Genomic DNA, 21,977 nt, shown 5'->3' on the forward strand with positions numbered 1-21,977 from the left:
TGGCTGTGTAACCAACACACCACCTGGGTGTAGTGTCAAGGAAAAGATGTCACCGGAAATATTCTAGCAGCTCTACAACGTTCAAGAATCCCACTACACGGGGTTATCTTCCTGGGGTTCACTGCGCTAAGTTTAGAGCTGCTTCGTGCCATTGGAGAGGCACAAAGCAGAACTAATACAACTGAGGACGGAGTGGATATACCTACATGATTAGTTATAGTATAAAATTCTTATTGAAAAATTCCTTCCCTTGGTTTTTGAAAATTATTGTGCATGAAAACAGAATGAAAATCACCCACAGCCCCCCGGCTACAAGCCCAGATTGACAACCTCTAAGTCATGGAAGTTTCAAATGAGTGCTTTCATTCAGAGTATGAAAACACAATTCAAGATGATGACTTGGTTAACTGAATTTTTTATAAAGGGTTCTAAAGAAATATCACAGTAGATGCAAAAAAAACAGAGAAAAATCTATATCTGTGAGAAAGGGCATGCATTATTAAAACATCAAAAAGTGCACACTTTTTTTTACTTTTATGATCTATCACAGAGAGCAATCAAATAAGACTTAAAAATCTTATTAGAATTATTTAAAAAACTAGATTAAAAGAAATAGGTGAAATATTTGTTGCCATGAAATTGGTTTTTAAGTAGTAAAGTTACTTGAAATATCAGATAGAACCTCTTTATATACTGCCTCTCCACAACCATTTAGATAAGAGTGAAACTAGTCAGTTTGATTATACTTGAATTAAACACTTTTAAACAACAAAGTAAGCTCAAATGAGCTGTGTTAAGTATACATTTTCACTGGCTAGCATAGAAAAACATCATACATTATCTTTAAAATACCTTTCACAATATTTTAGAAGCATAAAGAACTCCATATTCCCTAAGTACCTAGTGTATGCCTGAAAAACATAGTAGTTTAAAAGATACTGAAAATCTAATTAATCTAAAATCTAATCTAATTCCACATATAAGGGCTAAATTGTTCTTAAAGGCCACACATTGTTCTGAGGGAGGACTGTCCTGCAGAAGCAGCACACACATGCAGTGTGCACTCTGGTGTGAAGTTTAGCAGAGAAGGAAGGGAGATAGCTGGTGTACCATGATGCCACGCTCACCTCAACCCTTCCTTTTTGCACATTTGAGCAGGGCCAGCCACAATTTATTAATGCCCTTTATAAAAACAATGTAATTAGAATTTAGGAGACAGAGATGCTTTAACTACCAGATAAGTACCCAATGAAATTACTATCAATAAAGCAACCAGTTACCAATACTGGTTTCAGAATTCTCTGGCTCTCCAATTTCCCTTTAAGCAGTGCCTTCAAAAACCAACAGAAATCTCCACTAACACAGGATTTATTGAATGTATACCGAGACAAAGAAACATCCTATGCATCTTTGCCTTATTAAAGCAAACAACAGAGGATGACAGAGAGGAAAAGATGAAGAGGCTCAACGTTTAAAACTTCGACACATCATGTACTGTATCTAAGATGGACTCCTCCCAAAGTTATGAAGTGCTACAATTCTGAGAACTCATTTACCTCATTTGTTCTATTTTATTGTCTTGAGATCCTTAACATGCTTCCTACATCTTCTTATATGCCCTACTGTACTTTTTGAAAAAGTTCCTGTTTTCCTTTGGACATAATTTTGTACTGTATAGTGGTAGTCACTAGTATCAGTTAAGTCCCAGTTTGTTGTATTTAACACTGTATCCTCCAGTGCTCTCAAAGGGTTAAAAAAACTAACATGTCATTGCTGTAGACCCATAATTGCTGCAGTCGCTCTGTGATGAGAGGTAGCACTAGCAGTCAAAAGACAACATGTAATGACGTGTCTCTTTGGACAGGAAGCGTGATAGACTTCAAGAGTGGGAGGAAGGAAGCCAAACAGCCAATCTGCATCTGATTACAATGGGATCATATTAATCCCAAACTGTTTCCATTTTTCATTTTAACAAAGGCAACAATAATTTTCCATCAAACAGAATGAAGCAGTAATACTATAGCTCACTATATCTCCTTTAGTAAGACAGTAAACATAACCTGCCGGTTGGAAGTCTGAAGCCTTAATCAATCAGTATCCTTTTCTGGCTACCACATTTTCATCCACTTTTCAACATCACCCCCAAACTGTAGAACTGAGATGGTTTCATAGACTCATAGACTTTAGGACTGGAAGGGACCTCGAGAGGTCATCGAGTCCAGTCCCCTGCCCTCATGGCAGGACCAAATACTGTCTAGACCATCCCTGATAGACATTTATCTAACCTACTCTTAAATATCTCCAGCGATGGAGATTCCACAACTTCCCTAGGCAATCTATTCCAGTGTTTAACTACCCTGACAGTTAGGAACTTTTTCCTAATGTCCAACCTAAATCTCCCTTGCTGCAGTTTAAGCCCATTGCTTCTTGTTCTATCATTGGAGGCTAAGGAGAACAAGTTTTCTCCCTCCTCCTGATGACACCCTTTTAGATACCTGAAATACCATAGATACCATATTCTTTTTCTTTTAAAATAAATATATTGTTGCCCTTTGCCCAGGGGAAGAAGTTTTGAGGCCAGGAGGAGATTTATGTGACACAGAGTCAGGTATCAACTTTGTGGGTTTTGTTTATTTACGAAATGTACCATCTGCTCGAACAGAGGTGGTATAACTGCACACAGGCAACTTTTCCTCTTGAAGAAACTTCAAGGGCTGCTGCCCCATCTTAGAAAGGGTCTGTGTTTGTCTCTCTCCAGGACTCACACATACCCAACTGCTTGAAACTCTCTATAATAAGCCCCTGTGTTACACTCCTGAGAAATCCCTATTCAAAGGGTCCTCTCCAACCTTATGGTCTGGAAAAAGCAGGACTCTCCTTTTGTGCAATTACTCTGCAATACAAAAGAAGCCAGAAAGGTCTAATTGCCCAGACAACAAAGAATGCTTGAACCCACTCAATAACCCTAACAATTCTCCCAGGGTATTTATTGCAATATTTCAGAATACCCACTTTGTGACACAACAGTTCAAAATGATATATACAGGACTCCAGGTTCCAGCCCTGCAAATATCAGTAACAGGGACTTACTTCAGGCAAGCAAAAGATCCTGCCACAACTCTGCAGGAAAGCAATTGTACAGGAATTTCTGCTAACATGTAACATTCAACAATAAATTGTTGAATCCATCTAAAAATAGTTTGGGAAGATGCAATATGACCCAGGTGATTTTTAGCATAAAACATGAATAATACATATGGGTTTATGAAAACTTTTAGTTCTATTTCAATAATATGGAAGAGCTCTTCCTGCACCCAAAGTATGTAAAACAGAGGCTCACTTAATAGTAAATAGTCTTGGAAAAACTACTGTTAAATTAATTGTCTGATCGATGAGAAATTCAGAAACCACTTTTGGCAAAAATTTGGGATTATGTTATCTTTATGAAAAACCATAAATGATGGATCAGCCATCAAGGTATTTACCATAATTCACTCACACATCTGGTTGATGCTATGGCAATAACAAGTGCCACCATAAGAGATAAATAACACAAAGAACACTCAGTCAAGGGTTCGCAAGGTGGTTTTGTGAGTGTAAATAATGGATCTGAAGTTATCGCTGATGGTGAAGGTGGCTTGAACGAGATGCCTCTGAGGATATTTGCAATGACTGAGCACCATGCCAATGAGTTCAAAATGTTTTGAGGTAGGTCAACATTTGAATACTGTCCAGATCTGTCCTGCAGATTTGAGAAATCCCATGCTGCATTGGCCTTTTTTTCAGACTTGCCAATGGAGTTACATAAGTAATAACTGCCATGAGACCAGAAAGAAAGTAGCTTTATGAATGACATATTTGAATGTTTAAAATATATTGCACCATTTTTTAAAATCTGCCCACAGGTAGAAAGGCTTTCCTTGATACTGAGTCCATACAGAGCCTATATATATAAAATTATCTGAGTTGGACAGAGAGTAGACTTTTTGACATTTAGAAGTAGCACCAAGGCTGGAAAAAAGGGTGGTTATATAAGTGATGTGACAATAGATCTGCACAAACAGCATCCTTCAACAGCCAATCATCCAAAATTGATGAACTAAAATACTCTGCCTTCTCAAATGAGCTGCTATCACAGAGAGGCACTTTGTAAATACTCTTGTTGCTGTGGACTGGTCAATGCAATAAGCTTCTATTTGCTGATAAAATGGGCTAACGTCTCCAAATAGAGGAAAGGAAGAATCCTTGCTAATCGGCTCTCACATCAAATCTGAGGACTGCTGTTCAACAAAGATGACATGGAAGAAGCATATTGTTTAGATTTAGGACTCAGTCTGAAAGATCTCTTCTTGTGTTGGCTCTGGAAAGATGTAGGGTTCTGGTGTTGTAGCTCATACCTTTGATTTGATGAGAAATAAAATGAGGAAGACTGTGGATAATACTCTCTCTCATAATGGAAAGGAGTTGAAGGTCGTCTCCTAGTAGAAGAAAACAAGCTAAAAAAATTGGGGCCATTGAGCTTGTTTCCTTGAGCTTTCCCAGTCACCTTTTCACTGAAAAGCCCATCACCTTCAAAAGGGAGATCCTTCACCTTAATTCCAGTATCCAAAGCCAGAAAAAAACAACAAAGCCAAGTATGTTTCTTCAAAGTAACTGAAGAAGCCAATCCTCTGGCAGAAGAGCCTGAGGCATCAAACAAAGCTCTGAGAGCATGCTTTGCCACATTCTGACCTTTCATTAGGATCGCATTTACTAATCTCCTGTTATCATCCAACAAATCCTGCACAAACAATATTGTATTTTCCCAAAGGCAGAATTCATAGCGAGCCATAATTGCTTAATAATTTGCTACCCTAATACTAAGGGAATCAATATTCTTTCCCTTCTCTATCAGCAGGATTGGAATGTGATTGTTCAGACCTCAATCTGCTTCTGGCAGTAACCACCGATAGTGAACTATGTACACAACATGTGTGAAAATATGACAACTGCTCCAAGGGTATCTGATGTAATTTGTTTGCCTTCTTGGAAACAGGCTGGAAAGAGGCAGGCATGGACCAAACAGTCTTAGGATCCAGCAGACCACTGAGAATTAGTAATGATAACCTACTATTTGAGATAGCGTCAACAATGTTGAACACTGGATGGAACGTTTCCTCCATGGCTACTGAAGGGTAAGTGCAATATAAACACCATGCGATCCACCAGGTCATGAAACTGCAGAGCATCCTCACAGTATCCTCTGTATCAGATGACGGTAGGATAGCTAATGTAACACAGATGTTTTTAAAAAGACTCCAGCGGTGATCCTGGCAATTACAGGCTGCTAAGCCTAACTTCACTACCAGATAAACTGGTTGAAACTATAGTGAAGAACAGACACAGACACAGATGAACAGAATATATCGAGGAAGGGTCAGCATGGCTTTTTTAAATGGAAATCATGGCTCAACAATCTATCAGAATTCTTGGAGGATATGAACAAGCATGTGGACAAAGGTGATCCAGCTGACACAGCGTGCTTGGACTTTCAAAAAGCATTTGACAAGGTCCATCACCAAAGACTCTTCAGCAAACTAAGCACTCATAGAATAAGAGGGAAGGTCCTGTCATGAATCAATAACTGGTTAAAAGTCAGGAGAGAACAGGTAGGAATAAATGGTAAGTTTTCACAGCTGAGAGAGGTGAATAGCAGGATCCCCCAAGGATATGTATTGGAACCAGTTGTGTTTAACATGTTCATAAATAATCTGGAAAAAATGGGGTAAACAGTGAGGTGGCAAAGTTTGCAGACAATATAAAATTACTCAAGAGAATTAAGAACAAAGGGATCTCAGGAAACTGGGTGAATGTGGTCTATAATAGATAGACAATTACTGTTACATTCCTTTTGTCCGTTACACAGAGAATAAGAAACCATAACAATCATGTACAGTAACATTCAGCACAGGTTACAAATGGGGCTATGCTACCCGTGCCTTCTGTTTCTAGTTCCTTGTTTTTCTTCTCCTACCAATTATTCCTTTAAAAACCATGCCACAACAAATCCCCCACAAGCACAAGACAAATGCATTTTTTCAAGTGACTGCCCCCAGGAAAGAGGGAACCCACAAGAGGTTTCAACAACCCTAAAAAAATAATCCAGTGAAGAAACCCCTGCATAGTAATTACCAGACCAGCCTTTGAATACAAGCAAGTTGCATCTGCAGTCACTTTGATCTCATGTCAGCAATAATATGCTGCCTCCAGCTCCCCTCATCCCCAGGTATTCATGTTTATGTTAAAGGCAAAGAGACCAGGTAATAAAAACAGCAATAAAGTGACATCAGCCTGACACTGCTACTCCTTTATTTAATTGTCACTGTCCTTAAAGCACAGAGGGTGCCTATTTCTTTTTTTAAAGTTCTTTATCTCCTTTTTATCTGACAAAGCAATCATTAGCAGCAGGCAAGCACAAGGGTGGGTCAGGTTTCTCAGTGCATGCTGGGAAATCTGCTGCAAGAACAGACTGCATTAGATATGCCAGTGCTCTATGGAACTGTTAACAAAGAGCACTCCAGCATAATAGCTTGAGTCAATATTTGTAAAAGTCTGAACTATAAAATGCACTACACTGTATAAAGACTGTTTGTAAAATACAGGACACCCACAATAAACCAGCCACTAGTTAGAAAGTGATTTGATTCCAGCCCAGTCTGTCATCCCACCCAAAGAAAAGGAGTGCTTCATGCACACTATATCTAATACAATGTGGCTCAAAAGGCTCACAATTGCCATCAGGATTCTGAAACACACACGGAAAGTCAAATGACCAAATCTGATCAAAGCATGCTGATTACAACACGGGACTGTAGCAGAATCAATCCCATGCCCTTAGGGCACTGTTGCCATGTGAATGATCAGCTCAGTTCCCTTTCCAGACTGTGTATATGTCTCTGTCTTATCAGGGGCTTGCAAGCACCATGGAGGTTGAGCATCCCAGTGGATTCAGGTCAGGCTAAGTAATGACATGCTCTAAATGCAGCTATTTAGTATTTGTCTACAGGAGATTTATCCCTAAAAAGGGGTAAAATTGTACCTGGCCAATAAAACAGAGATAAGGAACGAGGGACCCAGAATAGCACAAATGCATTAATAAAAAGAGATAGTACAATGTAGCCAAAATTTCTTCATAATAACAAGATTTACATACAATTTAACAACACTTCTTCTCTTCAGTAAACATGTTCATTACAAAATAATTTTATTTTCTAACAAACGAACATTGCTGTTGAAATCACTCAAAAAAGGGATTTAATAAAAAAGGAGACAATATCACAGGGCTAGGAACCCACTGGCCCTGATCTCCTTCCCACCGTCCAAACCCCTCGGTCCCAGCCTGGAGTACCCTCCTACACCCCAAACCCCTCATCCCCAGCCCCACCCCAAAGTCCACACCCCCAGCCAGAGCCATCTCTGCCCCGCACCCTCATGTCCCAGTGCGGAGCCCCCTGCTGTACCCTGAACTCCTCATTTCTGGCCCGACCCCAGAGCCCTCTCTCTCCCACATCCCATCCCAATTTCGTGAGCATCCATGGCCCACTATAATTACTATACCCAGATGTAGTCCTCGGGCCAAAAAAGTTTGCCCACCCCTGCAATATCATCTAACACAATTCAATCCCTCCATGCAGGGGTTGCTGCTCTGGAACTGTGTGCGTTTGTGACAGAATCCACCTTATAAAGGGCCAGCCCATATACAGAGAATTTCAACCTTTATTACTGCCAGTACCCTGATTCATTTATGAACATTACTTTCACTATTTAAACAGAAAATATTTTTCCTTAATGGCTTTCTTATTTCCATCCACCATCACTCTTACCTATAAATGTAATTTTAGAAAGTATTTTTATTTTGTTTTAGATACATTAATTTATACTTTTATATAACAGCTGGATGACTAGACTCACAACTAGAACACAAAGCTGCAACAAACTTTACAGTATTAAGTCAATGGAGTGCGAAAGCTCAGAATGCAAAATAGGAATATCAACATCCCAACTATAATACCATTGCTTTAACATGAAAAGCAATCCAATAACAGCTTTCCAACTGTGGCAAGTTTATTATGCAAAGTAATGGGGAGTTATAAATCATAGCAATGTTTTCATAGACGTGCTATTACATTTGGTAATTGCTAATATATTGGTCTCCAACAGTCAGAGAGTCAAGGCATATTTTCAACCCAAAGACGCTAATAATTAAGAAAATATAATCGATCTAGGTACTGCTTGATCTCATATTTGAAATGAGTTTAGAAAAGCAGAGAGTTCATACTTAGTTAATATGGATAGTGTTTTCTCCTTATTATAGTTTTAAATATAGACACATCGGATGTATGAGCAGCGAGAGAGAGGAAGATAATTTCATTGAAGTGTGGTACTTATTGTACCCAGGTTCTGGAGATAATTTTCTATATCATAAAAGCCGCAGCATCACAAACAAGAAATTCTTTCTGGAATCATGGTTATAATAAGAAAAGATGCAGTCCAATATGATGTATTATTAACACTGATTAATATATACCTACAGACTCAGAGTGGCTAACTCTGTTAAGTATCTCTATTCATATTGCATATTTTAATTTTATAGAGAGAGATATACACGTTTCATATTTTGGTGCACATCAAAGTAAGTATTCACTTTACAGTTATGTAAAGTTTGGCATAGTAAGATAGGTTGAGTGACTTGCTCTCCATTCATTGAGACATGACTAACACCTGTAGAGTCACTATTCATTTTCATTTCAGAAGTGGAATCTGATTCCATGTTCAGTAAAGTTAATTATATTTATCTCCTTTGTAAAGTGCCTCAAGATCAATTGCTGAAAAGTGCTATATAAGAGCTACGTATTATTATTACTGTATACTTTCAACTTTAAACCTATATTAATAAAAATACTATTTCCAAAGTTTCTAAAAAGAAGCTACACCTCATCTCGACTATCAGCACTGTTTTACTGCTGGGAGATTAGCTGGTGGAGAGAATACAATATGCAGTAAAAGTATGCACTGATCAGTGCAAGCAGAAACATGTTGCATGGAAGGCTAATCCAGAGATACAACAGAGACTAAGAATATCCAAATTACTAACGAAGATGCCTCCAGAAGACAGTCAATCCAGATGCTAGTCTCAAGACTCTGTGCGCTTGACTGTGAATGCTAAGAGGACTGTAAATAACAACGGAAATCCAGTTATATTTGTTGAAGGGTATCACTGGGTTCTATACATATGTATTCAGAACATTTCGTTTAATTAATGGATGTGCCCTTATTGACAAGATGAGATTACTTACCTGTAACTGGAGGTTCTTCAAGATGTGTGGTCCTATTTGGATTCCAAATGTCGGTGTGTATGCACACCATGTGACAGAAGGTTTTCTTAGCAGTGTCCATTGAGACACATGTGCATCATGCATCCCCTCATGTTCGCAGCTGAGGGTATAATAGGCTGTGTGGTTCAACACCTCTCCAGTGTCTCTCCTACCACTGAGTAATCGAGTCTGCAACAGAGGGGATGGAGAAGGGGTACTGGAATCCAAATAGGGACCACACATCTCAAAGAACCTCCAGTTACAGGTAAGTAACCTCCTCTTCTTCGAGTGACAGTCTCTATATGGATTCCAAACATGGGTGAGCAGCGAGCAGGGAACAGCGTGGAAGTACAGTCTCTACTACAGTCTGGCTTACAACTGCGTCTGCAGCCGCCACCTGGCTGATGGCATAGTAGGACGGGAAGGTGTGTATGGAGTGCAACATCGCTGCATGACAGATGTTCTATAATGAGATGTCTGTGAGGCAGGTCAACGTGGCTGTGTGCACTCACATAGAATGTGCTTTCATCCATCTGGTGATGGTATGTTGGTGCACATGAAATGAACCCAGAGACCCATTTAGACATGCGTAGCAAGGAGAGGGCTTGTCCCTTGTACCAGCCGGCATTGGTTATAGAGTCTTGGTGAAGCACAAAAGGTACGGATTTTGGGGAAGCAGAACACTTAGGGCACAGTGGAAGCAGAGGGAGTGCAGGACTCTGTCTGAGTGGGAGGTGTGAGATTTGGGACAGAAGACAGGAAGATGGATGTTTTCCTCCCTAGGGAGGAATTTCAGGTGTAGCCGCAAGGAAATGTTATCTTTGTGGAAGATGGCGTAAGAGGGGTCAACCATCATGGCTGCCAGCTCACTGACCTGTCCAGTCAAGTTAATGCCTACTAAGAAGATCACTTTTACAGAGAGATGGCTGAGGGAGCACGTTGCCAGTGGCTCAAAGGGTGTTTTCATGAGATTGGAAAGAACGAGAATAAGGTCCCATGAGGATGTGGGCTTGAGGACTGGCGGGAATGCATTGAGCAGGTCCTTCAGGAAAGTAATGGTGATAGGATGTGTGAACAGTGAGGTTCCGTCCACTAGGGGAAGAAAGGCAATGAGCACTGCCAAGTGGACCTGGACAGAGATGTGAGTAAAGCCTGATGTTCTGAACTCGAGAAGATAGTCTAGCACAACAGGTATGGATATCACAGTCAGGGGTTGCTGATGGCAATGAGCTCATGAGGTGAAGTGCTTTCATTTCACTCAGTAGCAGACCCTGGTATATGCTCTCTTCCTTTGAGTAAGGATGTGTTCCACTAGACTGGAACATGCTCTGTCTACCCTTGAGTCCCATCCAAAAACCAAGCTGTGAAGTGAAGAGGACGCAAATGAGATGCTGGAGTCTGCCCTGACTGTGTGTGAGGAGATCTATGAGTGTTTGGAGGTGGCGTGGTGTGCAGGTGGAGAATTTGAGATGGTCCATTAACCAAAACTAACAGAGCCAGAATGGGGTTACAAACAAATCCCGACAATCTTGCATAGCACTTGTGGGAGGAGGGAAATGGGGGAAAAGGTGTAGCAGAGACCACTCGTCCTGGAGAGGAGAAGAGCATCACCCTGCAAGTCATCCCATATAGCTCTCCTGGAACAATAAAGGGGCAGGTTGCAGTTCTCGTGAGTGGCGAAGAGATCACAGCACAGTGTGGCCCATTTGTGGAAGAACCACTGGAGCATGGCATCGTGTAGTTCCCACTTGCGGTTCACCTAGAGTCCTGCTGAGCACGTTGACCAGGGAATTTTGGGTGCCTGGGAGGTACGTGGTTTGGAATATCACTTGGTGTTTGATGCACCAGTTTCAAAAGTAGATGAACTCAGAGCAGAGGAAGGGAGACTTGGCGCCACCCTGCTTGTTGATATAAATTACAGCTGTGATGTTGTTAGAGAGCACATGAATGTGTCTTCACTGAATGAGAGGGAGAAACACTTGGCACGCAAAATGGACTGCCTGCAATTTCAGGACGTTTATATGCATCCTAGTGTCTCATGACATCCAAACACCTTGCGCTGTGTGACATTCCAAGTGTGCTCCCCAACCCATGAGGGAGGGATCCATTATGATGGTTACTTGCAGACTAGGAGGGGCAAAGGGGGCACCAACCATGACCTTGGAAGGGTCAGTCCACCACGTGAAGGAGGTCAGAACTGTCCAGGGCACCAGGACTCTGGTGTCCAAATGATTCTTGTGTGGTCTATAGACAGAGAGAGGCCACAGCTGTAGGCAATGCATGCAGTGTCACCAAGGTAAAGGCTGCCATATGCCCAAGGAGGGAGAGATGGCCTGGGGTCCCACTGTGGCTAACAGCCGTCCCTCATCCAACAGTGCCATGAACTGCTACTGTTGGTCCAGTGCCAGCTTGTCTCTGAATTCTGTTAGTTTACTGTAATTGTTGAAGTCATGTTTAGCTAGCAGAGCCTGATAACTGGCAATGCAGAACTGGAGCCCTGCTGAGGAGTAAACTTCCTTGCCTAGCAGGTCCATCCTCTTTGCTGCTCTGTTTGGGAGAGTGTATTTCTGCGAGTGCTGTGGGTCCACTCTACCGCTGTGGGCCCACTCTACCGCTGCATGGACTATGAGTTGTGGGTGAATGGGTAAAAAGGAAGTCTGTTCTACTAACATTGATTCTGCCTATCAAAAAGAACAAATCCATTTACAAATAAAAAGATGATGAATGAAAATAGGTAAAGTCAATGATACAGAACATCTGAATAGGGCTATAGAGCAAATTTTCCAACACACCTAAATGAATAAGAAGCCTGAGTTCCATGGACTTCCAATGGGATAACAGTTCCTAAATCAGTTAGGTGTTTTGAATTTTTTTTTAGCCATCACACACGATTTCACAATACACTGGAAGAAACTCTTATGCAATATTCATAATTTCCATAATACCAATATTTGTTTTTGAAACATCTTTTGATGAACGATCTTCATGCGGAATTATGGACAAGGCTAGAAGATACCCTAAAATAATAGCTTATTATCTCAATCACTTAAATAAATGTAATATTGGTCTTTCTGGAAACTACATAAAGTTAATGGGGCAGTGTGGGAAGTAATTAGCTGAAAATAATGTTTACTGTCACTAAATTAGAAAGGTACTAATTTGCTGTAATCCAAGTGCATCAATTTACAATTATTTATATGAGTGTAGATTTCAAGCTGTTTTGAGGAAATACAGGATCATCCAGTACAAGCCACTGAAGTTCTAGAAACTGAAGATCTTCCACAGAGGAGGAGAACAAAAAACAAAGCCAGCAACTTCAGTAAATATAAGGGGACTCAATTTGCCAAGAAAGTGGGAGCTAGAATTTTTATCTACCATTGTTCAAGGATGAGTAATCATTGCTGGTGGTTTCGAACCATGCTCTCAATTCACCAGATTCAGTAATAACTTTCCTGAAAGTAAAAAAATATACAAAAATTAAACATTTATTTTAGATTATTATAGTGTTAGCACTCAAATCCTGGACAAATTTAATTAATTGGAAATTGCATCAGTTTTGGGGTGGGCAGTACTGTTTTTCACAAGTACTCAGTAACAAATATATTCCAAAATTGCTAGGTGTTGCTCAAGGCACTTAAAATACAAACATCCTTATTTCACACACTTGGTTTGAAGTCTGCAGTGGAAGATGGAAATATTTTCTCTAGCACATTAAGAAACCTACTATGCCATCAAAATTGGAAGAAACTTGGAAATAAATCGTTTGTACCAGATTACAATTGTATCACTCAGAGCTATCTCTGTTATAACCCTTGAGGTTCTAAACAATAATGGAAATTTGCCAACAGATTAATATAGCTATACTTTATGAGATTTTCAGTGGCCTTTGACTGTCAAAATATGTCAAATTGTTAAAAGCAGTTATGTAGTAAAAAATAAAAACAGGTTTAGTGTAACTGGGAAAAATGAATAAATAACTTTGAAGATTCAATTACAAAGTACTACTCCGCCACTCAAAAATTAATGGTCAATAAAAACCCTTACAAACAGGAATCAGGCCAGGATTTAAAACCAAGAATTAACCATATAAGAAATTCTCTCCAACAGAATGATACTGCAAAGGAAAAGTGATACATACATATATATACACTGTGCATTTTTATTATCTTGCATGCCAGCTGTACGCATGTCCAAGCTAACTTTAATGATATACCTGCCTTTATTTACTTCTTGCTATAATGTGTGACTCCAGACTAGCAGGATATACTATATCTAGAACAAAAATCCATAGAGATGACAACTCACAGGACACGAATTGTATAGTCAACGTTAATAACACGGTACAATACTGTGCAATCTAAGAGTATGTAGTTATCATTGTGCCATGATACACAAAATTAATTACATGATTGGGACAAATACTCTCATTGTGTAAGGTTCAACATCTCCTGTTCCTTTAACTGAAAGCTAAGAAAGCCCCATCACCAGATCTTTAGTCCTTCGAGGAGACTTCCAACAAAAACAGGGAAGAAAAATCTCATTATTCCTGATGCTACTGTGATAAGAAACAAACAGAAACAATCTGGGTTTTGTTTTTTAAAAGAAGACTTTCAGGCCTTCTTAATAAATCACAGAGCAACACAAAAAGGATATAAACAATTTGTTTTCCTTTGTAGGTCAACTTTAAAATAATTGTAGATTTGTATTTTTGGAAAGTGATTATTTTGAAGGCGTTGCCTCATTTTTACCAATTCAATAACTGTTCAAAAGGAAACAGGAGCAGGAGAAAAAATGCTAACAGCAGAGATGTTTGAACTTAATCAGCTGTTAAAATATCTCTTGAACAGTTCACCTGTGTTGTCTTTTATTTGTCTGTCTTGTCTTATTCATAGATTCTTCAGGGCACAGCATATGTCTTATTTAAATTAATAGTATTATATTCTTTTTAGAACAATACTGCAAGTCTCCTTTTTTAAACAGTACTAGATGACTTTAGGATCTAACAGTCTCCTAAAGTCTGTAGCAAAGTACACTATCTCTGTAAAAGATTTGCCTGCTATTACAGGGGCATTATCTGAAACAGCACAAATCAACCAGAAGCGGCAAAACCTCTGTCAACCAATCAGTTGCCTCTTTTAACTGTTACCCATTTTATAAAGCTGAAGAATGCCTGAGTACTATGCCTTTAGAACAGTGGCTCTCAACCTTTCCAGATTTCTGTACCCATTTCAGGAGTCTGATTTGCCTTGTGTATCCCCAAGTTTCACCTCACTGAAAAACTACTTGCTTATAAAATCAGACATAAAAATACAAAAGTGTCCCAGCACACTATTACTGAAAAATTGCTTACTTTCTCATTTTTACCATATAATTATAAAATAAATCAATTGGAATATTAATATTGTACTTACATTTCACTGTTTAGTATATAGAGCAGTATAAGCAAGTTATTGCTTGAAATTTTAGTTCTTAGTGACTTCGCTAGTGCGTTTTATGTAGTCTGTTGTAAAACCGGGCAAATATCTAGATGAGTTGATGTACCTCCCAGGAGACCTCTGCATACCCCCAAAGATAGGTGTACCGTGGTTTAGAACCACTCCTTTAGACAGTATTATACCCCAGTTGAACTTAAAGAAGGGGCATTTGAAAGAGAGGATGGAGAAAAACATAAGCACATGGGGACAGAGGGAGTATGTGACAGAATGAAGAATATTGATTCATTAGTTTTTAGTCAAACTTTTCTGGGCAAACTTGATGCAACCTTGGAATACATATATATATTACTTCCTATACATAAACTTGTACAAGAATTCCAGCTTGCATTATATTTCAGTTTGCATTATATTATGGTAGCATCTCCAGAGTTAAGATTGTGTTGCAATTTCCATTTAAAGCAGAATTAAAAGCTGCTGTTTTACACTGTAGTCATAGAATCATAGAATTATAGAACATTAGGGTTGGAAGAGACCTCAGGAGGTCATCTAGTCCAACCCCCTACTCAAAGCAGGACCAACACCAACTAAATCATCCCAGCTGGGGCTTTGTCAAGCCAGACCTTAAAAACCTCTAAGGATGGAGATTCCACCACCTCCCTAGGTAACCACCCTCCTAGTGAAATAGCGAGTTTTCTAATATCTAACCTAGTAGTGAATTCCATCTCCAAATTTGGCAGAATCATCCTTCAAAAGGGAATTAATTTTCTAGAATTATTTTTTATTTAAAAGTGTATGTAATTTCTGCAGTGAAATTACATACACTTCAGAAATACTTCCTTTTTGAAATTTAGACCCGTTTTCAGATTTTTGGGACCCCTGTTAACTCAAAAAATGGAATGTTCTACCCTATTCAAATTTCACCCACTAATCATCTTCACTATATCTCAAATGTAGGCTAAATGGAAGCCAACATCAATAGAATCAATTTGAATAGATTCAGTTATGAAAATATATCAAATAATATTTGTGATGGAAAAAGACGGTTACTCACCTTTGTAACTGTTGTTCTTCGAGATGTGTTGCTCATATCCATTCCAGTTAGGTGTACGCGCCGCGCGTGCACATTCGTCGGAAAACTTTTACCCTAGCCACTCAGTGGGCCGGCAGGTCGCCCCCTAGAGTGGCGCCACCATGGCGCTCCATACATACTCCTGCCGGCCCACCCGCTCCTCAGTTCCTTCTTGCCGGCTACTCCGACAGTGGGGAAGGAGGGCGGGTGCGGAATGGATATGAGCAACACATCTCGAAGAACAACAGTTACAAAGGTGAGTAACCGTCTTTTCTTCTTCGAGTGATTGCTCATATCCATTCCAGTTAGGTGAATCCCAAGCCTTACAAAGGCGGTGGGGTCGGAGTGAAATATGGCAGAATAAAACTGCCGAGCCAGAGGCTACAGCCTCCCTTGACTGCTGAACCAGGGCATACTGCGAAGCAAAGGTAAGGACCGAGGACCAATGGAGCTTCGCGACAGGTCTCGTGGGTAGAAACACGAGCCAGCAAGGCGGCAGATGAAGCCTGAGCCCTGGTAGAATGCACGGTGATGTGGCTTGGTGAAATATGAGCCAAATCAGAACAAGTGGGGATGTCCGCCATCACCCAAGATGAGATCCTCTGAGAGGAAAACAAGCAAGCCCTCCCTTTGGCCCGCTACCGGGGCAGAGCTGGGGCACCTTAGGAAATGATTCTGTCAGCACAAGATAATGCGAGCACTCCACAGATGTCCAAGGAGTGCAAAGGTTATGCCCATTGCGTTGAGCTGTGGGTAACATGAAAGGCCAAAACACCTTAGGGAGGAAAGCCGGGTGCGGTCACAACTGCACCTTGTCTTTGTGGAACCTTCGTAAGAGCTCTGACCTCAGAGACCCGTCTGGCCAAGACTAGGTTGAGGCCCCAGGGCGGGGCTGGGCGGCGCACCCGAGGGTGCAAGCGCTCCAAGCCCTTGAGGGACCTCGAACCCATAGAGCGTGGGACACTGAACGTCCATCTTAGCCTGCTGGAAGGTAGGGACGGCTGCTGAGCGTATCCTCAGCGATGATACCGCCAGATCCTGCCGCTAAAGGCCAGAGGCAGGCCAGAAAGAGGGGATCGAGACCTCAGCAGGAGCAAGATCGAGCGTACTGCAGCTGTAAAGGAAACGCTTCCACCTGGCTCGGTACGTTGACCAGGTGGAAGGCTGCCTGTCACCCCAACTCAGGTACGCAGGAGCCACCGTGAGGCGAAGAGGCTGCAGGTCCGAGTGACGAAGCCTGTCATTGCCCTGAGTGATGAGGTCTGGGCTGACAGGCCGAGCAACGTGGTATGTCAGTGCTGCCTGGACCACTCTGGAGTGATCATGATGACGCACGCTCCGCCCCTGCGGAATTTGAGCAGGACGTAACGAACCAGTGGGAACAGCGGGAAGGCATAATGCAGTTGGCCGTTCCACGGTATCAGGAATGCGTCCAAGATCGATTCCGAGGAGAGACCTTGGAAGGAGCAGGACACCTGGCATTTCCTGCACTCGCGGTGAGCGAACAGGTCTGTGTGAGGAACCATTTCCACTTCCGGAAAGCGGGACGCCTCACATGGGGCAGAGTGATGACTCGTAAGACAGGAAAGACCTGCTGAGTCAAAGAGATAAGACGTTCCGAACGCCTGGGAGAAAGGACGTCGCCAGCTCCATCGAGCGGGCCATGCAAAAGACCCGGAAATGGATGGCCTCCTGACAAAAAAGGGGGGAGGACTATGTCCCCCCTGAATGCTTATGAAGCACCTGGCCATTGTGTTGGCTGTAAACACCGAGATACAACGGCCTCGCAGCTGCCGCTGGAACCCCTGGCACGCCAGGCGGACTACTCTGATTTTTGGGGCATTAATGAGGAATGCCAGCTCTCTAGAAGACCGAAGGCCTTAAGCTCGGAGGTGACCATGAGCACTCGAGCAGAGAGATGATGCGTCCGCCGTCAGGGGCAGTGAGGGCTGGGGCGGATGAAACCGCATCCTGTCCACACCAAGGAGGGGGTTAGCCACCACTCTAGGGAGCCTAAGGCGTTCGAGGGAACGGTGACTACCATGACCATTGGCTCCCTGTCCAAGCGGTACGCCGAGGTGGGCCAGACTTGGAGAGGACGGAGGCGGAGCTTGGCGTGTTTGGTTACAAACTTGCGGGCAACCATGGACCCAGGAGACTGAGACAAGAACGAGCTGAGGTCGTTGGGAAAGCCTTCAGACCTCAGATGATTGATGCCATCGCCTAAAACCGCAGTTGCGATAAGCAGGCTCCGGCTAGGTAGGAGACCAAGATAGCCCCTAGGAAGCCCAACCTCTGCGTGGGAACCAGAGTGGATTGCTCTATAGTAATCATCAGGCCTTGATCTGTGAATAAGACCGTGACGATGCCCACGGCTGAGTGGGTTGTGTGTCAGAGTCTCCTCGGATAAGCGAATCGTCCCAATACGGAAAAACGCATATCCGACATAGCTACGGTAGGCGGCGACTATGGCCGTAAACCGGGAGTATTCACCGCTGGCTATAAAGCGGAGGCATCTCCCATGCGGAGGGAAGATGGCATTGCAAAAGTACGCGTCCTTCCTATCCAGGGCGGCATAGTAGCCCCCCGGAGGCAAGGATGGAATAATGGTTCCCAGGGATACCATGCAGAACTTCAACCTTATCCCAAACCGGTTGAGTCCATGCAGGACCAGGAAGGTCTGACCTGTGGTCGAGTGGGGGACTAGGGCATAACGGGAGTAAAACCGCTAGCCCCTTTTGTCCGCTGAAGGGGGACAGGGCTGGAGCAATTTTAAGGTGGTACCTATGCTCCATCGTGCGCAGGACCCAGCGACCTAAAAGTAACTGGGGCCATGCCAGGAGAAAGCGGGATCAGGATCCCGTCCTGCGACTGGTACACCGCCCTCCGGTGAACCTTGGAAGGTCCGTCTTTGGTCCCAGTGGTAATTGCGAGGGACCTCGACTTTGGCTTTTTAGGGGGCCTGACGTTTGTCTGCGACCACCTTGGCCTTGCCGTTTTCCAGAGTTCTGCCTCTGGCTAGGCACAGAGTATGGCGGCTGGGGCCATAAAGGCCTGCGTTTGGTCGCAGGCGTATACATGCTGAGACGCATTAGGACCCTATTGTCCAGCAGGCTTCGCAGTCTGGGGCTGTCTCTGCCGCGAAGATGCCTTTACCAACAAAGGGTAAATCCTTTCCCCCGTCCTCCAAGACGGCAGCGAACTCTAGGTGGGAGGTTCGAGGGAGAAACTCCTCCACCCAGGTGCTATAAGTATCGCAGCTAAGCAAGGCTTGTTGCTTCGCACCCCAGAGGTGCAGGGCCCCTGCAGAGTACACCTTGCATTCGCCAAGGCTCTTTCCGCTTCGGGGCTGGCGCCCGCTGGCCATGATATCAGGATCGTGGTCCTGAGCATAAAATCCGCGCATATGGGGTGACACGGATGCGTGTCCGGACGGCCATGGAGGTACTAAAAGAGGGCACGGGCCGAGTCCCTGACTCACTCGGACCGTGCCCAACTTGGCACCGGGGACCGGCATCGGGAGGCGTATCGGTACCTGGAACGAGATCCAGACCCGCAACCAGAACGGTGTCGGGAGGTCGACCGAGATCTCGAGGCTCGGAGAAGAGCTACAGGAGTCAAGGTACCTGCCCCGGTGCCAGATGTCGGAACGGTGCCGATAGCGGGTCGGCGAACGGGATACCGACCGGTGCAGTGAGTGTGACCCGTACCGAGGAAAACAGTACCGGGACTGCCAGTGGTGTCCGGTGTGCCGACAGGACTTGGCGCGTCTGCGGGACCGTGATCATAGACGGTGCCGCTCTGCTGTACTGACAGGGGACAGTCCCTTGAAGAGACTGTATTACCCGTACCGGCGGTGCCCGGGTCAGGCAGCACTGACTCCGTCATGGCACTGAGAGCCCTCGCCGTTGGTAACATCTCCGGCGCGCAGGGAACAGCAGGCTCAACCACAGTGCGTACTGGGGAGCTGTCAGGCACCGGATTCGACGGCCCTCGTGGGGCCGGGATCCATGGTACCGAGGTCATCAGAGCTTCGGTAGGTGCCGGTGCCGGGAGAACCGAGTTAGATAAGCCATCTGGCTGGGGTGCCGTCAGCACTGAAGCAGCGGGAGTAATACGCTCAACCACGGCGCGTGCCGGGGAGCCGTCGGACACCGGATTCTACGGCCCTTGCGGGACCGGGATCGACGGTGCCGAAGCAGGTGTCGGTGCCGGGCGATCCGACTTAGACTAGCCCTCTGGCCGCGGTGCCGTGGGCACGGAAGCAGCCGGAGAAGTAGCTCGACCACGGCGCGCGCCGGGGAGCTGTCAGGCACCGGATACTATGGCCCTTGCGGGACCGGGATCGACGGTGCCGACGTCATCGGTGCCGCAGCAGGTGTCGGTGCCGGGCGATCCGACGTAGACGAGCTCTGGCTGCGGTGCCGTTGGCACGGAAGCAGCCGGAGCAATACGCTCAACCACGGCGCGTGCCGGGGAGCCGTCAGGCACCGGATACTATGGCCCTTGCGGGACCGGGATCGACGGTGCCGACGTCATCGGTGCCGCAGCAGGTGTCGGTGCCGGGCGATCCAACGTAGACGAGCTCTGGCTGCGGTGCCGTTGGCACGGAAGCAGCCGGAGCAATACGCTCAACCACGGCGCGTGCCGGGGAGCCGTCAGGCACCGGATTCTACGGCCCGTGTGGGACCGGGATCGACGGTGCCGACGCCATCGGTGCCGCAGCAGGTGTCGGTGCCGGGCGATCCGACGTAGACGAGCCCTCAGGCTGCGGTGCCGTTGGCACGGAAGCAGCCGGAGCAAACGCTCAACCACGGCGCGTGCCGGGGAGCCGTCAGGCACCGGATTCCACGGCCCTTGTGGGACCGGGATCGACGGTGACGACGTCATCGGTGCCGTAGCAGGCGTCGGCGCCGGGCGATCCGACTAGACGAGCTCTCTGGCTGCGGTGCCGCTGGCACGGAAGCAGCAGGAGCAATACGCTCAACCACGGCGCGTGCCGGGGAGCCGTCAGGCACCGGATTCTACGGCCCTTATGGGACCGGGATCGACGGTGACGACGTCATCGGTGCCGTAGTAGGTGTCAGCGCATGGCGATCCGACTAGACGAGCTCTCTGGCTGCGGTGCCGCTGGCACGGAAGCAGCAGGAGCAATACGCTCAACCACGGCGCGTGCCGGGGAGCCGTCAGGCACCGGATTCTACGGCCCTCGTGGGACCGGGATCGACGGTGCCGACGTCGTCGGCGCCGGGCGAGCCATCTTAGACGAGCTCTCTGGCTGCGGTGCCGCTGGCACGGAAGCAGCAGGAGCAATACGCTCAACCACGGCGCGTGCCGGGGAGCCGTCAGGCACCGGATTCTACGGCCCTCGTGGGACCGGGATCGACGGTGCCGACGTCGTCGGCGCCGGGCGAGCCATCTTAGACGAGCTGTCTAGCTGTGGTGCAGCTGACACAGAAGCAGCAGGAGCAGTAAGCTCTATCACGGCGCGAGCCGGGGAGCTGCCAGGCACCGGATTCCCTGGTCCTGGGGGACTGGAATCGACGGAGCCGAAGTCATCGGTGCCTCTGCAGGCCGGATAACGCAACTGAGGCGAGCTCTCTGGCTGCGATGCAGGTGGCACGGAAGTAGCGGGAGCAGGGGGCTCAACCACGGCGCGTGCCGGGGAGCCGCCAGGCACCAGCAGGAATCGTAGACTCTCTCGACCTCGGAAGAAGGGAACGGTGCCGAGTCGACATCGGTGCCGGCGACGGTCGGTGCCGGAAGGCCTTGGTGGTACCGGCGGGGTCCGGTGCCGAGGAGGCGCTTCTGCCCGCCGCTTGAACATCGCTCCGCGCCCAAGGTGGAGGGGCAAGTGAAAGTCCCGCACCTTTTTGTTCTCGGCTTAAAAGCCTTGCAAATGGGGCACTTATCTGTCAAGTGTGATTCTTCAAACAGGAGTCATGTAGATCTCTCTTCGGCCGCGGCTTCTGGTAAGCCGGGCCCCTTTTGAAAATCTGGTGAGCCATGCATGGCTCCGGCACTGGGCTCATGGAAGGGCTACTTCCTGAACCCCGCTAACTAAACTAACCATGTTAGCAAAGGAAAAACGTATAACCATACAAATATATATATATAAAA

At 45.2% G+C, this 21,977-nt stretch overlaps 1 protein-coding gene across 9 annotated transcripts in view; it reads right to left on the bottom strand.

Annotated features, from left to right (window-relative positions):
- TANC2 (tetratricopeptide repeat, ankyrin repeat and coiled-coil containing 2) overlaps nucleotides 1-21,977 on the bottom strand; it is a 617,479-nt gene that overhangs the window by 303,791 nt on the left and 291,711 nt on the right. Inside the window, exon 1 of one of the 9 annotated variants that reach the window (XM_030541299.1) lies at nucleotides 12,541-12,604. The exons of the other annotated variants lie outside the window; for them this stretch is intronic. The gene's annotated coding sequence lies outside the window, so the exon portion shown is untranslated. Of the gene's footprint in view, nucleotides 1-12,540; nucleotides 12,605-21,977 lie in introns of those variants that run through there. 9 annotated transcript variants of the gene reach the window in all.

This window comes from Gopherus evgoodei, chromosome 23, assembly GCF_007399415.2.
Source record: "Gopherus evgoodei ecotype Sinaloan lineage chromosome 23, rGopEvg1_v1.p, whole genome shotgun sequence".
Lineage (NCBI taxonomy): Eukaryota > Metazoa > Chordata > Testudines > Testudinidae > Gopherus > Gopherus evgoodei.